General features: G+C 41.1%; 1 non-coding gene across 1 annotated transcript; it reads left to right on the plus strand.

The window, feature by feature from the left end:
• The first annotated feature begins 13,086 nt into the window (after positions 1 to 13,086).
• Trnai-aau lies at positions 13,087 to 13,160 on the plus strand. Its single transcript has one exon. It is a non-coding gene; the product is annotated as a tRNA-Ile (tRNA).
• Positions 13,161 to 17,235: the final 4,075 nt, after the last annotated feature.

Consider the following 17,235-nt stretch of genomic DNA (forward strand, 5'->3'; position numbering starts at 1 on the left):
AAATTGGTATTTGACTTTTCGGTTGGAAAAAAAAAAGTTTCCTGCTTCTACGTTTTTGGAATTCCTACCCCTAAGAGGAGAAACAGGGGATGAAAATTTGTATGAAAATATTTCGTTTTATTAAAATATTTATAAAGCTAAATATACAAAAACTGGTATTACACTTCTAGGTTAGAAAAAAAGGACTGTGCGTTAGGGCACGAACGTTTCTATGGAAATTTTACCACAAGAACACAAAAAGCAGAATTAACAAAAACCTTCGACTCTAGCTACAAGAATAGCTTTTTGGTCAGAAGTACATTCGCAAAAGACCATGCTTCAATGGCCTTAATTAGATTGAAAATATTTGGAAGATGTTTCAATTTGTGAACTAAATTAAAGACGCTATTTAATAGTCACCACGAAAAGTCGACTTAGAAAAAGAAATGGCTCTTTGATACATTAATTTTTGAGAGGCCTAACATGTGTTTATAAAATTATATTTGTTGTAATTCCTACTCAAACTCGAGCGAAGCAGCGGGTGCGAAGGTAGTGATTAATATACGTGACCCACTGATACAAGAGAGATTTACTTAAGCGCCCATGAGTTAGGACAGCTTCACCTGGTGCAGGACAAGCGGGGAGAAACATGAGACAAGGAAGAGGTAAATAAAGAAAAATCATTCCTGAAACAGTACAACGTCCTTTATGCCGGCTGCAGCCACAAATTTATAGTAACCTTCACCAGAGAGAGACTGTGTCCCCATTCCAAGGGCAGCCACTAGCTCGCAAAAGACACGTTAGGTGCTTTAATTCTGATTTTGAGCATATGGGATGAAATTATAATAGGAATAATGATATTTATTCGGCATGGAAGTCCATGTATTTTTCTCCGAATAAACAGATTTAGTAGTTCATTGGCACGTGCTCCTCTCTTTAAGGAGACATCACGCACAAAGCAGTTAATTGCGGTATCGAAATTCACAAGGGAGGTTCATTCGCTTTGTCTTGATTCAGTAACAGGGGACGGAAAGCATATAGTAATTCAACCATAGAGCCAAAAAGAGTCTGACGGGCTCGCAATCACTTGTGGTAGTCATGAGACAGAAAAATGTTTCCTTTCACGCTGATTCCCAACACTCTATTAACATTTGGAATAAATGAAATGTTAAAAAGACTTAGAAGGTGCATTTATCTGGAATTTGCTGGACAAACGCACAGCTTAGATCCCGTTCAAAAACACATGGAGAGCTGTGGAACAAAAGATCAAGTCCCTAGCATGACAACTCGAAGCAGATTACACTGAGGTAAACTAACATTACAAAGCCGATGAAACTCTCAGTGAAATTGTTTGGAGGATCAATTCAGAGAACCATGGCCACACTGATCTACCACTTATCATGGCGGGAATTCGCATCACAACACAGCGCTCTCACGGATTCCTCACTATCTACACTCGTGGAATAATTTTTTTGTAATTAAAAGAAGGATCCATATTAAATCCTCACTGCCATTACATGCTCGAAAGAAAAGCGTTTAACATTACAGTTGCTTACAAACGCCTGGAGATACGGAATATTTTTAGTATTTTGGAAGACGAATGGCGCCAAGCCAGTAGCCATATAAGGCAATTCCAGTTCCGACTGTGCCAAAAATCTGCGTAACGCTGACTTTGAAATCATTTTCTTGAAAGAAAAATACCTGACTAGACTACATTTTTTTTTCTTTTCGCTGAGCGCTAGCATAAAAATACCAGTAAGAATAATAATAATTCGTGGATTACTAATGCTCGTCCATCACTACCCTAAGAAGATCCACTACAGTAACTTTAAGCATCAAAACTGGCATACGCCACGTTTCTCACTTGAACTCATAATTTTTTGAGGTTTTAACCGAGGCCTAAAATTTCCAATATCGATTTTGCCTATGACATGTTGCATTTTAAGTCTAGAGAGTGGGCTGAATGTCTAGACACCCAAAGAACATGCGTAATTTAATATAACGTTACGTTCAATTATTTGTTATTAAATTTTTAAGCTCTTCTTGTGATTTCCAATAAAGTAGTGATTTCAGACCATAGCTTCTGAGGTATCCACCTGTTATTATCTTTCAAGATGCCACAAATTCCTTATATCTTATTGTTGTGGTCTTCACTCCGAAGACTGGTTTGATGCAGCTGTCCATGCTATTGTATCCTTTGCAAGCCTGTTCATCTCTTAACAACTACTGCAATTTACATCCTTCTGAATCTGCTTCCTGTATTCATCTCTCTATCTCTTTCTTCAATTTATAACTCCCCACACTTCCCCCTAACACTACATTGGTGACCCCTTGATGTCTCAGAGTGTGTCCTATCAACCGCTCTTCTTTTAGTTAAATTATACCATAAATGTCTTGTCTCTTAAGTTCTATTCAGTACCTCCTCATTAGTTACGTTATCCACCCATCAAATCTTCAGCATTATTCTGTAACACCACATTTCGAAAGCTTCTGTTCTCTTCTTGTCTAAATTGTTCATTTTCTTTGTTTCACTTCCATACGTGGCTACACTCCATACAAATACCTTCAGAAAAGACTTCCTAACACTTAAATCTGCATTCAGTGTTAACAAATCTCTCTTCATCATAAATGATTTTCTTGCCATTATCTCCTATCTAGTTTGACCACCATCAGCTATTTTCCTGCCTGAACAACACAACTCACCAAATACTTTAAGTGTCTCGTTTCCTAATCTAATTCCCTCAGCATCCCCTAATTTAATTCGACTTACATTCCGTTATCCTTCTTTTGATTTGGTCGATGCTCATCTTAAATGCTTACAAGACACTGTCCATTCCGTTTAACTGGTCCTCCAAGTCCTTTGCTGTCTTTGACAGAACTACAATGTTATCGGAAACCCTCGAAGTTTTCATTTCTTCTCCTTTAACTTTAATTCCTACTCCAAATTTTTCTTTGGTTTCCTTCAGTGCTTGCACAATGTACAGATTGAATAACATCGAGGATTGGCTACAACCCTGTGTTACTCCTTTCTCATACACTGCTTCCCTTTCATGTTCCTCGACTCTTACAACTGCCGTCTGGTTTCTGTCCAAGTTGTAATCAGCCTTTCGCTCCTGTATTTTATCCCTGATTTAGAGCACTCCAGTCAGAACTGTCAAAAGCTTTCTCTAGTTCTACAAATGTTGTAAACGTAGGGTTACCTTTGCTTACCCTATCTTCTAAGATTACTCGTAAGGTCAGTACTGCATTTTTCCGAAATCCAAACTGATCTTCCCCGAGATCGTCTTTAGCAAATGGTTCAAATGGCTCTGATCACTATGGGACTTAACATCTATGGTCATCAGTCCCCTAGAACTTAGAACTACTTAAACCTAACTAACCTAAGGACATCACACAACACCCAGCCATCACGAGGCAGAGAAAATCCTTGACCCCGCCGGGAATCGAGCCCGGGAACCCGGGCGCGGGAAGCGAGAACGCTACCGCACGACCACGAGCTGCGGACGTCTTTAGCAGTTTTTCAATTCTTCTGTAAGGAATTCGTGTTAATATTTTGCAATCATGACTTATTAAAGTGATAGTTCGTACGATACTCATAAATTTCTGACAATCTATGGTTTACCTGTAGGAATGTGGCCCGATTCGATCAAAGAAAACTGTTTCGAATTCCGCCGACCGTCGTCCAAACTCTGTGCGTTGAGACTGGCTGCACTGAGACCGAACGCAAAGATCGACCATCTTCGGCCGATGTCGGTGATCGGCGGAAAGTTCCGACGTCGATGTCACTGTGGCCGCAGCCTTAGGTAGGAAGAGCTCGCGTTTTCCTCCGGGATGCTCTCTCCCTCTCGTAAAGTTCGGTGTATTTAGAGCCCCTCGCAACAAGCCTCGAAGCGTGAGCGCCGTCGTGCACAGCTCGCCTTTGTCTGCGGACGTCGGGTCGCTTGGGGGATGGTCCGGTGTGTTTACAGGCAGCGCGCAGTGCGGCCGACCTCGCGCCAACTGCCTGGGATGCCAATCGCTTGGCTCCCGTCTGTCGTCCCCATCTCGTCGCCACTCAAGGCGACGACGCAGCCTTCGCGCCACAGCTGTAAACAGGCGCCGAGCGCCGCCGGACTGTTAATTGACACGCCGTTGTCTTCTGGCTATCACTGTTTTGTTTACTCCGACCTCGTTTCGTCTTGCGCGTCCCCCGCATTGGGATTGCGCCTTGCTCTTTATACAATGCGTTCCCGGACAGAATCGCTAAACGTCAAGAACACGCTGTAGTTATGTCACACTTAGCAATGCGAGTAACTTAACAATGTTGTGCTCAAACGCAATGTGTCAAAAATGTATTATATGATGTCTGCTCACTAATAGATCAACTATGTACTACAGGGATCGATATTCGGCCCACTCTTATTCTTGTTATAAGATGTGCTAAAAAAAAGTATCCCATATTATGTAAGGTGGTAGTACAGCTCAAACCAAGAAAAAAATACTCGTTAACATGCTACAAGTACTTCTTCAGTAGAAGAGACGTGTTTCACATTAGTGAAGATGAACTAGCGCTCATAGCTCTTCAGGTTGCTTCACACACACACACACACACACACACACACACACACACACACGCACACACATCAATGACGCGACAATGCTGTGACCGGCCCTTTACTGCACCGTCCGTGATTTCACAGTGACGCCTATTCACAGTGGTCACTGTTTCTTCCGGCGTGTGGCAGTGCACTTGAGGGCCGGGATGGCGAATTTGGCGGACGCCTATTTCACATTGATTGCTGTGATTTTGGATAAAGAAGACGAAAAACAAGTGAAAAACGGAACTCGGCTCATTAGGCGTGGAAAAACAGAGCAACAGAACGGGAATTTCCCACTTTGTACGGTGAACCGATGGACGATGGAGCAAACTGTTACGAAAAGTTCAGAATGTCAGAAAATTCATTCAGCTTGCTATTGAACAAATTGGAAATTCCTCTTATTGTCTATAATGGTCTTATCTAATTTCTTTAACTTTTTTTTTACCTAATATGACTTCCGTATAACTATGCTCTTTGATGTAACACCCATGTGAAAGATTTATTCATTGTTTATGGTAATTTATGTAATTGTAAGTAATCTGTGGGTGTAGTTTCCAAAATAACGTGCTGTAAAAGAATGTAAAAGTTAATACTTTAATTGTAATACTGGTTCATGCATAGGGAAAGTAGGTTTGTAATTACGTAAAACTTGGAGGGAAGTCACTGTGCAACGGGCCAAATCTAAAAACTGGATAAAACAGAGGGATAAAAGTGCGGTCTTTGCAGGGGGAGTGGTCGTGGGTCCCAGAAAACATGAAGAGAGTCCCGAACCATAACGAAGCTGCTCCAGGAGTAAAGCAAAACCTTGTAACTGCAAATAAAAGCCACTTTTACATAGGAAACTGAGGACCAGTTCAACCACACGCCAATCGTGTGCACGTATTAAACAAATGAATCTGGAAGGCTCTACTTAGTAGAAGGGCCAAAAGAAGCGGACATACCATTAGTATTTGGGAGATCGTCAATCTGGCTCTACAATCAAATTGTGTGCTTGGCTCGTTCCGCAAGAGAAAACAATAGGTTGGACTTGTATGGTCGGTGCGTAGACGGCATAAGACAGTGGACTCCTTCTAAGAGGAGCCGAAGGAAGAACGTCAAACTGCAGTAGTCTCCTTGATTGTGAGGCGTTTATCACTGAGAGCAGTAGCGCACTACAAGTCATTCCACATTTGGGCAAAGAGATTTTTAATGTGAATCAGCACAACTGCACCTGGAATCATGGAAGGGAAGGGGGTAACTTTCTGCCTCTGTAGCCGAACGGTCAGCCAGTTCATTGCCTCTGATGCCCGCAGATCGCCAGGAAGGCACGAATGTCATAGTGATCCCTTGCCCTCATGCCGATGCTTATATGCCCGCATCGGAGTCGCGCTATGTTGCATGTAGTAACGCCCTCAAAAAAATGTTCAAATGTGAGTGAAATGTTATGGGACTTAACTTGGCTTGGCTCTGGGCACTATGGGACTTAGCTGCTGCGGTCATCAGTCCCCTAGAACTTAGAACTACTTAAGCCTAACTAACCTAAGGAAGTAGGCATTTCTGGCCAAGAGAAGTCTACTAATATCAAATACCGACCTTAATTTGAGGAAGAAATTTCTGAGGATGTACGTTTGGAGTACAGCATTGTATGGTAGTGAAACATGGACTGTGGGAAAACCGGAACAGAAGAGAATCGAACCATTTGAGATGTGGTGCTATAGACGAATGTTGAAAATTAGGTGGACTGATAAGGTGAGGAATGAGGAGGTTCTATGCAGGATCGGAGAGGAAAGGAATGTGTGGAAAACACTGATAAGGAGAAGGGACAGGATGATAGGACATCTGCTAAGACATGAGGGAATGACTTCCATGTTACTAGAGGGAGCTGTAGAGGGCAAAAACTGTAGAGGAAGACAGAGATTGGAATACGTCAAGCAAATAATTGAGGACGTAGGTTGCAAGTGCTACTCTGAGATGAAGAGGTTAGCACAGGAAAGGAATTCGTGGCGGGCCGCATCAAACCAGTCAGTAGACAAGAGATGACACAAAAAAAAAAAAAAAAAAAAAACCTAAGGACATCACACACATCCATGCTCGAGGCAGGATAAGAACCTGCGACCGTAGCGGTCACGCGGCTCCAGACTGTAGCGCCTAGAACCGCACGGCCACTCCGATCTGCTAAGGTCATCAGTCCCCAAGCTTACACACTACTTAACCTAAATTATCTTAAGGACAAACACACACACACACCCATGCCCGACGGAGGACTCGAACCTCCGCCGGGACCAGCCGCCCAGTCCATGACTGCAGCGCCCGAGACCGCTCGGCTAATCCCGCGCGGCGTAACGCCCTCAAAGATATATATCTATAACTCTAGTAACGCACGGAAACTTTTTGATCGCCCCTGTACGACAACGAGATCGTGTGTAAATTCATTTAGTTGATAGGGGTCCGTCCCCCTTGGCGCCCCCTCACCTCCCCCCCCCCCCCCCCCTTTCGGCTACGTTCTTGGCTATGACATTATCTGTCAGGAAACATTTCGTATTGCCGTTCGCCCATAGCGCAATGGTATTATCTCTGGAGAAGTGCACTCAGAGGAACATATGTACGATCTTTTTTATTCATAGTGAAGAACTGTTTATATGTGAGTGTCACAATCGCGCAGGATGAAACAGAAAAGGAAGATCTGCAGCGGATGGCACTTAGTGCAGGGAGTGGCAACTGACCCTTAACATAGACAAATGTAATGTATTGCGAATACATAGAAACAAGGATCCTTTATTGTATGATTATATGATAGCGGAACAAACACTGGTAGCAGTTACTTCTGTAAAATATCTGGGAGGATGCGTGCGGAACGATTTGAAGTGGAACGATCATATAAAATTAATTGTTGGTAAGGCGGGTATCAGGTTGAGATTGATTGGGAGAGTCCTTAGAAAATGTAGTCCATCAACAATGGAGATGGCCGGCCGGCGCTACAGTCAGGAACCGCACGACCGCTACGGTCGCAGGTTCGAATCCTGCCTCGGGCATGGATGTGTGTGATGTCCTTAGGTTAGTTAGGTTTAAGTAGTTCTAAGTTCTAGGGGACTTATGACCACAGCAGTTGAGCCCCATAGTGCTCAGAGCCATTTGAACCATTTTTTGAACAATGGAGATGCCTTACAAAACACTCGTTCGACCTATACTTGAGTATTGCTCATCAGTGTGGGATCCGTACCAGATCGGGTTAACGGAGGAGATGGAGAAGATCCAAAGAAGAGCGGCGCGTACCGTCACAGGGTTATTTGGTAAGCGTGATAGCGTTACGGAGATGTTTAGCAAACTCAAGTGGCAGACTCTGCAAGAGAGGCGCTCTGCATCGCGGTGTAGCTTGCTGTCCAGGTTTCGAGAGGGTGCGTTTCTGGATGAGGTATCGAATGTATTGCTTCCCCCAACTTATACCTCCCGAGGAGATAACGAATGTAAAATTAGATAGATTCGAGCGCGCACGGAGGCTTTCAGACAGTCGTTCTTCCCGCGAACCATACGCGACTGGAACAGAAATGGGAGGTAATGATAGTGGCACGTAAAGTGCCCTCCGCCACACACCGTTGGGTGGCTTGCGGAGTATAAATGTAGATGTAGATGTAAAAGGAACCTCACGAAACTAGTTGTAAGACGAATGGTACCAGACAGCCACTGGATACTTGTGTACCATAAAATCACTGGGTATATAAGCCTTTTGCTCTTGTAACACTGCATTGCAGAGCGTCGTCGCCTTCAGACCTCAGCGCGTGCAGAGTTCGTGAATGGCCCTGTGGCTCGGCAGACGGGGAGCGCTTTCTGGGTCGCGCCGAGGTCGGGGAAGCCCCGAGGCGGTCTATTCCTGTGGCTGCGCCTGATCCTGGGGCCGGGCTGTACAGCTTTCGCGAGGCCGTCCAGCTCGCGTGACGCCCAACCAGTTAATGGCTTCCGCCAGGCGCCTCAGCTCCGCCAGCTCTGCCGGAAAACGGGCCTCGTTTTCTCCTGCTGTTCGCATCTCCTGTCTACGCTCTGCAGGCTAATCGAACTGGAGCCTAACTTAGTCTTACGAACTACAATAAAGTGTGAATGTTAAATGGGAAACACTCTCCTTTCTGCAAAATATCTATTTATTTGTTCCAGAACCGGCATTCGTCTTCGTACACCGTTGTCAGGTGACAACTGAATGTCGCAACCACAGATACAGAGAGCAGATAAAATGATGATATGTCGAGTGTTTACAAAAGAAACTACTATTATTTCTGTTTCGCATTTAACAAAAGATTCTAACATTTTGCGTGGTGTCTGTTTGTTCTAAGTCGTGTCTTCCTACCACTTTCGCGCAACGACGCTCTGAGCGTGTTTTTTAGGGAATTGACTAGTTTGAACCTGGGACCTGTTGCTGGTAAGGAGACGCCAGACCACACATGACATGTAGAGTTCAGAAGAGTTCAGTGAGACTAGCGATGATATAATCAAATACTTAATGATTTCAGCGTCAGCTCCACTGCACTCCCTGTAAAAGAATCTTAATACTAACTAAATTTAATGGAAGGGGTTCAAGGCTTTCCTATTTTTAGTTAGCTGGTAAAATAACGTCGAAAAAGCAGTTAAGTTTACCATTGGAAATTTTATTCTACTCACAAAACATTGTTTATAAATTGCACTATTGATAAAAGGAAATATTTTAATACAGGATGATAAAAACCAGCTGCGTTCAACAAAAATGTGAACGAATATTCCCTGAATGGGTTTCCAAGTTCTACAATGGATCGAAGGATGACCTATGCCATATTACATCTATAATCAAGATTTAAGTTAAGTTTCATAAAAGAGAAAACTATCAAAATGGTCTACAGCGACCCTCAATTATCTTTAATTACTTATCTAACTTGTCGTAAATTACAGTGGCTGATGTGGCTTCTCAATAATTATATAACAGAAAAATCATCGCATTTCAGATTTTTACTTCAAGTAGCAAATGTGAACTCCATGAGATTTAATTGACGATGGACACTAGTGTTACGTAAAAAGGGGATGTAACAGATGAGACTTCTGTAGTTCTGAGTGAAGTGTTTATTACCTTGTCGGTGTTTAGGCAGCGTCAGGGGGCAGCGAGCGGCACAGCTCCACGCACCTCGCCGTCTCGGAAGCAACTCCTCTCTTAACTTCTCCTTACTACAATTTGCCGAAGTTGGTTTAAAAAAAGCTATCTGGCTGTGTTTTCAACTGTCCAATCAGGGTCTCAATGTTAACCTTAAGCTCCGCCTACAAAAATTCTGTCTATCCAGTGAGAAACGTTATACTTTTCGTGGTGAGGCAATGTTTTTAACGTTTGCAACGTAACAGAAACGCGAAAAAGTCTCACGCTAAAACTTGCAGCTGGTGTGGCCCTTTTAGTGTTATCATAAGATCTATACTGTTCTTCTGGAGGGCTCTATCTTTTAACATGGGGGGGGGGGGGGGGGGGGTGGTCCTGGCGGTCAGCCGGTTATGTGGGTGTCCGTCCCTTATCGTAGGGCCTTCTAGCTTAACACGGTTCTGCTTTCGGCTTCTTTTCTCGTTTCTTCCCTCGGAACTGCGTCTGTTTCAAGGTGGCAAGGTATGATATGCTTTTAGGCGTTCTTGTGTTAGTCTGTGGTATTCCATTTGCTCACTCGTTATCGTATTACTTTGGTTAATTTGATGTCAGGATTTATTCGGAGCTATGTGACATACTGCCGGATTTGCTTACCGTGTCAGGGTTTTCATGGAAGGTGTTGGATTTGCCTGACACCTTGTTGTTGTTGTGGTCTTCAGTCCTGAGACTGGTTTGATGCAGCTCTCCATGCTACTCCTGACACCTTACAAGATGAAAAAGTAAATCGAATTTCGTTTTGAATCTAATATTGGCATTAACAAAGACGAAATTATTTAACCATATATTTATTAATAATGGGTATTTTTACTTGTTTCGTTTATGTAACTTCGTATGTAGGGTGACCAGTGTTTTCTGGTGCATCGATATACCGATTTTTTCGATAGTCGATACTAAGGATGTTTCAGACATAAAGTATAGATTCGATTACACAAATCGATGTCTATTTGAAACAGATTACCATTTTCAACTTTGCAGCCATTATCAGGTGTAAAAGTTATAACAGTGGACATCGGCGCACAGTCAACGCATATTACACTTCTACGTGTCACTGCTATGAATTTTATATCTGGTGATGGCTGCGAAGCCAAAACCAGGATCAGTTTTAATAAAGCAGTATGTGAGCAAGACAATGAGTCGAATAACGTAATTCGATACAAGGGTCACAAGTGTCCTCTACAGTCCCAAACAGAGCCATTTCACGTAAAACATAGATACTTTTTAACACATGAAACGCCGTTTCACGTAAGATGTAGACACTTTCTAATAGATGAAAAAGAGTGTTTCTTACTTCAAAAAAGTTCTTGTGTTCGAAACAGCAAACTATTACTGCTCATATTTGGTCTGTGACAGGTCTACCATTATTTTTTCAGAAATTTGTTTATTTTTTATAAAAAAAATATTTTATATAAGTTCATAGGCTCCTTGGCCAGTATCAGTTTGAATGTAATCATTCTGTATATTAGACCCTGTCATTAAGACACATTAAAACACCTAAAATGTCAACGTTTCCATCGGATTTGCAGCGCTCCTCTTCATAGTGACTAAATGAAATCCCGCTGAAGACAAATGCTGCAATGTCGATCAAAGTGTTAGCAGTTTACTTGTTTTAATGTTTCGTAGATAAGTGACCTAATACCGAAAATGATTTCGTTCAAATATTTTAATATTTTCATTGCTTTTACATTAAAGAAAATTTACGTAGCTTACTCAGGAACCATTTTAATACAGTCATCAGAGACAAAATAATTCTATTACAATGAAAATAGTGTTTTAAAATCAGACACTGTACCATTCTTTACAGTTCAATGTGCCTCAAAGGAATTATTTCAAAATTGTTCGCTATTTAAAAACTATCAAAAATGATCCGTTAAAAAAAAATAATTTTTGACGACCCGCTAAAAATCGTGTGATATTCTTAAAACTCACTTTTTTTTTTCTATGAAGGGCCCATATTTCACTGTAGCAAAATTTAGCATTACACTATTTATGTGCTTGGTTTGTGGTTTATACTAACAAGAAAATACGCTATTTGTAATATTTCTGAGGCAGCTTCGTAAAGACTAAGAAAAGGAGACTTTTCAATTCAAAAAACTTGTACCAGCAGAGACTAAAAAAGGAGAAGTTGCCACACGCAGTTCTGGTATTCAGTGGAGTTGTTGCAAACATTTGAAAGAAGGCTTTGAAGAGTTGGAACACTTGAGTACTGTCTTGCTAAAACGGTGTCAGGTACACTTGCTTGAGATTTTCTGATATCTCTAAAGGACTTCCTCTGTTATTGATGGCTACAAATTGACACGTTGGATTTTTTTTTCTGATTAGAGGTTCGCAAGGCAAAGGCTCTCCTTTGTGTTCACTGCGAATCATTTGTGATGTGTGTAGATAGCTGAAGTAACTCTTCTCTCAATTTAAATAAAGAATTACTGGATATTTTATAGTTAGGATAAATTCACTATATTTTGCAAATTGTTTTCACACATCTCTTTTTTTGCATCATGCCTTACTACACGTAACTTACTCGAAACTCAGTAAATAAGCTAGACAATGTGCAGTACGTCACTTCATCAACTACAAGCCAACAATTCACCCACACCCCACCATGAACTTGACTGAATAGCCAACCTGTACCGATGGTAACACAAGACTGGTTTCAGACAAGGGAATTCTTATCTCAATGTGTCCAGGTGGTTAGGCGATTCAGTTATTGGGTACTTTTACATTCGATGGTAATTAACCGAGTTGCACAACATTTATGTAGAGTCTTCAACTTTTGTAGTCCTGTCTTCCTCAGCTGCGTGTAATACTACGGTATATTGATAGTTTTTACTTTATGTACTGTCTGACAGCAACTGAATGAAATACAATTTTAGGGCCATACGCGTTTCGCCTTTATTTTCTGCAAGGCTTCTTCAGTGTTTGCTATTTAATTTACATTTTGGTCACTGTACCTATAGGTTACATAAGGTGGGATGAACTTTTCCACACGTCATTATCAAATTCGTGTATTACGATTGATGGCTGCAGCGGTTCTAAAGGTTTTTCCTCAGTACCTTTAGAATGAAAAAGATCTCATGTTTTCATAATTCACTTTATCCGTCATCTCAGTGTCTGTAAGAAAACAAACTTCTGATTCTTTTAACTAACAGTACTATATGACAGTGACACCCCACAAGACGACACACTGAGCCAAGATGAGGTACTGTACCGCCATACGCCAGGAGCAGATTCAGGTTCCAAGGAGGCTATCATGATTTACCTTCCCTGTAATGAACACATGTAGACGTTAGGATCATTCTCTTGATAAAAAATCCCTTAATTACGAACTAATAATGTACAACAATATAATATTGGTATACTCTACTCTCCAGAGAAACCGTTGATATACTGTGCTCTCGTACGAATTCAACGCCTGGCCCGTTAGCTCAGTTGGTTAGAGCGTCGTGCTAATAACGCGAAGGTCGTGGGTTCGATCCCCCCACGGGCCAATTATTTTTGTTATTGACAGTGGAAAGCATCTGAAAGAAGAGACTCAAATTAAGGTGGATGGTTGGTTTGTTGATTGATTGATTGATTCGGGGTAGAGGACCAAACAGCGAGGTCATTGGTCCCATCGAATTAGGGAAGGATGGTGAACTTAAGTCGGCTGTGCCCTTCAAAGAATACATCCCGGCATTTGCCTCAAGTATTTAGAGAAATCTTGGAAAACCTACATCGGGATGGTCAGACGTGGGTTAACTATAGTGGAATAATACCACGATAAAGCAAGTAACCCCGGCACCTTCCGCAGCGTGAGTTGCAAGACAACAATGCTTTAATGACCACTTTATTGACAAGGCATTGTGTTTAAAAATAATGTTCATACAAGTGTTGAAAATAAAAAAAACTGTTCGCAGTACAGTTAATCAAAAAGCAGTTTAAGTACAGTAAATGACAGAGAAGCATATTTCAAGCACAAAAATAAACTCAAAGCAGTGGTCTTCTTAGGAGAAAATAATAATCTTCTCCTTTCTTATATAAGCAGTTGTTGCAAAGGTACTGGAAATTCTTCACAGGCAAATTAAAAGAAAATTTAATAAGAATGAAAACTAAATTAATAATTGAAGGCAATATAGGTATGGAATTTTTACATTCTTTAGGAAGTTTGTGTCATGGGATAGCATGTATCACATCGATGAAACATTCGACCGTAGAGTAAATTTATGCATGATGTCCACGCTTGTGAATTGCAAGTTTATGTACTGCAATATCTCCTGCAACACATCCTGTTTCTCCAGTGCCAAGTATTATTCGTAACTTGTTGCCAAATTCTTCCTTGTAGTTCTTTTTGTTGTGTCGTTTTTAGAATTCTGTCACGACGTGGCATTTGTAGTATTCCATGCCTTCCGAGCGTCTTTTGTGACTGACAAAATTAACGAAATTTCCACAGAGTAAAATGACTGCGTATTCTTTCGGCAAGTGTCACATCTGGAGCAGTTAACTCTTCTGTAGTGATGAATCTACCGTCATTTCTTCTGAGAAATGCTAGCTGCTGATTCATTCGTGCCCATATGTCTCTATAGCGTTTGGAAGTAAACCTATGGACTGCCGTGTCAACAAATCCACAGCTGAGACACAATTGTCATTCAGACAGGCCGGTAGCGTTCGGCCTCTTCTTGTTTCTACAAAGCCGTTAACAGCCCGCTACTATGTCGCCGTACTTCCATAATTGGTATTTTGTTACTAATATTCTTCTGTACATTATCCCAATCTATGGAGAAGTTTTCTTGTGTATTTTATTCCTGCTGATATGAAGAGGACATCTGAACAACAGAAACTAATTACAGACTGCAAAGTGTCAAACATATCTGTACGGACACGTACAAAGCTCGTCGCATACAGGAACACATATTATGCTTATCAGACACTGCTCTATTTCAGCACACTGTGTCTGAGTTGTAATTGTATAAAACGGTGTGTTCTACCTACGCACATCACATGACCTGCAAAAGAAGATAATTTTTTTTATCTTAGCATGGTATTTTCACATTGTCTGGTGGTGTACGGATGCCTTCTACAAATCTACAGTGTTACTGTTCGGCGTTTACGTAGATATTGTGCCTCGTGCAGCGTCTGCGATTATATTACATACTGCTCGGTGTCGATGCAACAAAATGGAACTGATACTGTCCAACCTATCGTTACAGGTGCCGTTGCGTCTTTAACCTTTCCACGAATTAAAGTTGTTGAATCATGGCCGTAGGAGGAAAAGATAGGAGATAACGACGTGTTTTGTAGATAACTCTAGGCGGCTGTAGACGGATGTTTTGATTATTTTCTTTGTTTGCGTACCTAAGGCCACCATTCTATTCTGCCACTGATTGAGCGGAGAAAGAAAGTATTTGGGAAGTTGCTAGCTTGAGTTTTGGAAATCCTGATTCGTAGTACAGAGGTTTTAGGAACAGTAAAAAATCACGCGAGTGCCATGCAAAAAGTCCACAATCGTACGTTGGTTGGAGAGATTATGAATATTCACGTTACTTTTTTTTAAGGCTGCTTTAAGTATTTACTGTTGCAACCTAATTTGTGTAGGCAATGTCTCACAGCTAGTAATTATTTGAAGTAAGTAATTTTTATACAACGCCATGAGTTTCTTACAGTTATGGAACCTCTACAGCAACGGAGGAAAACGTGTGAGATACATTTGACTATCTGACAATAAATGTGATGGTGAGCATATTCACGGAAAGTGTCACAGCATAAATCTTTCACAAATAAAAATTGTTAGTGCAGACTATATGGCATCCTCAGTGTTCCGTCGTTAATAATAAAAATAAAATAACAGGACCCATTATGTCACCGAAAACAACATGCATAGAACGAGGTAATGGAACAGATAATTTTCGTAGATATAATCGAAATTGCTGTTTACGATACATCTGTACAGTGTTACCTGTCGATGAAACGGTTAAAGATGTTTTTTCACTTCTGTGATATTACTGACGTATCCATTTTTATATTGGCTGCTGTTCTGTGACTTGCACTCTGCATACTGAAGAAGGTAACAACTGACTTCCGTTCAATGGGTCGATGCGAAGATGATTTTGTCGTCGCGCATATCGCTTGTAGTCATTAATATGTCAACAGGTCACATGGCAAGCCAGAACTGCAGAAAGAAAGGACGGTAGAAAGGTTGGAGGCACGTTTAGGAGGTCTATACAAAGAAAACAAACTTGAAGAGAATATAATGGAAAGCACAGAGAAAGTAGATGAAAATGAGTTGGAGTATGTTACTGCGAGAAAATTCGACTGATCACTGAAACATCTAAATCGATACGAAGTGCCTGGACCAGACATTTCCTCAGAATTATTGAGACATTTGGGAAAACACCACGAAAACTCTGTTCCCTCTGGTACGCAAGATGTATCAGACAGGCGAAATACTCTCAGACTTCAGAGAATAAAGTAAAAACTCCAATTCTGTAGAAGGAATGTGTTGAAAAGCATGAATATTATAGAACCATCCCTTAATAAGTCATGATCGCAAAATATTGGCAGGAATTATTTACAGAATACTAGAAAGAACTAAAGAAACCAAACAAAGGGAGGGCCAGTTTGACTTCTGGAGAACTGCAGAAACACGAGAAGCAATACCGATTCTGAGATTTATCCCATAAACCAGGTTGAAGAAAGGCAAATTTACGTTTACGGCATTTGTAGACTCAAAGATTTTGATAGTGTAGACTGAAATACACTCTTTGGAATTCTGAAGCGAGCAGGAATAATATACAGTAGAAAAACGTTGTCTACAAGATATACAGAAACCAGATTGCAGTAATAAGAGTCGAAAAACATGAATGGGAGGTAATAGTTCAGAAGGGAGAGAGACATGGTCGTAGACTCTCCCCGATGTTATTCAATCTGTACATGGAGCAAGCAGTAAAGGAAATCAAGGAGAAATTTGGAAACCGGGTTAAAGTTCAGAGGGAAGAAATAAAAGCTATGAAGTTTACACACTACATTGCAGTTGAGTCAGGGAGAGTAAAGGACTTGGACGATCAGCTGACTGGGATATACAGTGTCTTGAAACGAGGTTGTATATGAATATCAACAAAAGTAAAACACGAGTAACTGGATGTAGTCGAATTAAATCAGGCGATGCTGAAGGATTAAGAAATTACGCACTAAAAGTAGATTAGTTTTGCTGTTTGGGCAGCAAATAAACTAACTGTAGCCGAAGTAGAGGGGATATAAAAATTAGACTGCTAATAGCAAGAGAAGTGTTTCTGTAAGAGCAATATTTTATCATCGAATATAAACTGAAGTTTTATGAAGTCTTCTCTGATGTTATGGATGTGGTGTACCATTGAATGGGAGTAAATCGTAGCAACTCACACAAGAAGAAAGCTGAAGATTAGATGGATAGATCTAATAGCTAATGAAAAGGTGCTGACTCGAATACAGGAAAAACGAAACGTACGACACATCTTGAATAAATGAGGGGATCAGTTGACAGTACACGTCAAATAGTCGATTTCGTAATGGAGGGAAGCGTTGCGGCTAAAAACTGTGGAGGGAGATCAC

This window comes from Schistocerca americana, chromosome 7, assembly GCF_021461395.2.
Source record: "Schistocerca americana isolate TAMUIC-IGC-003095 chromosome 7, iqSchAmer2.1, whole genome shotgun sequence".
NCBI classification, from domain to species: Eukaryota; Metazoa; Arthropoda; class Insecta; order Orthoptera; family Acrididae; genus Schistocerca; species Schistocerca americana.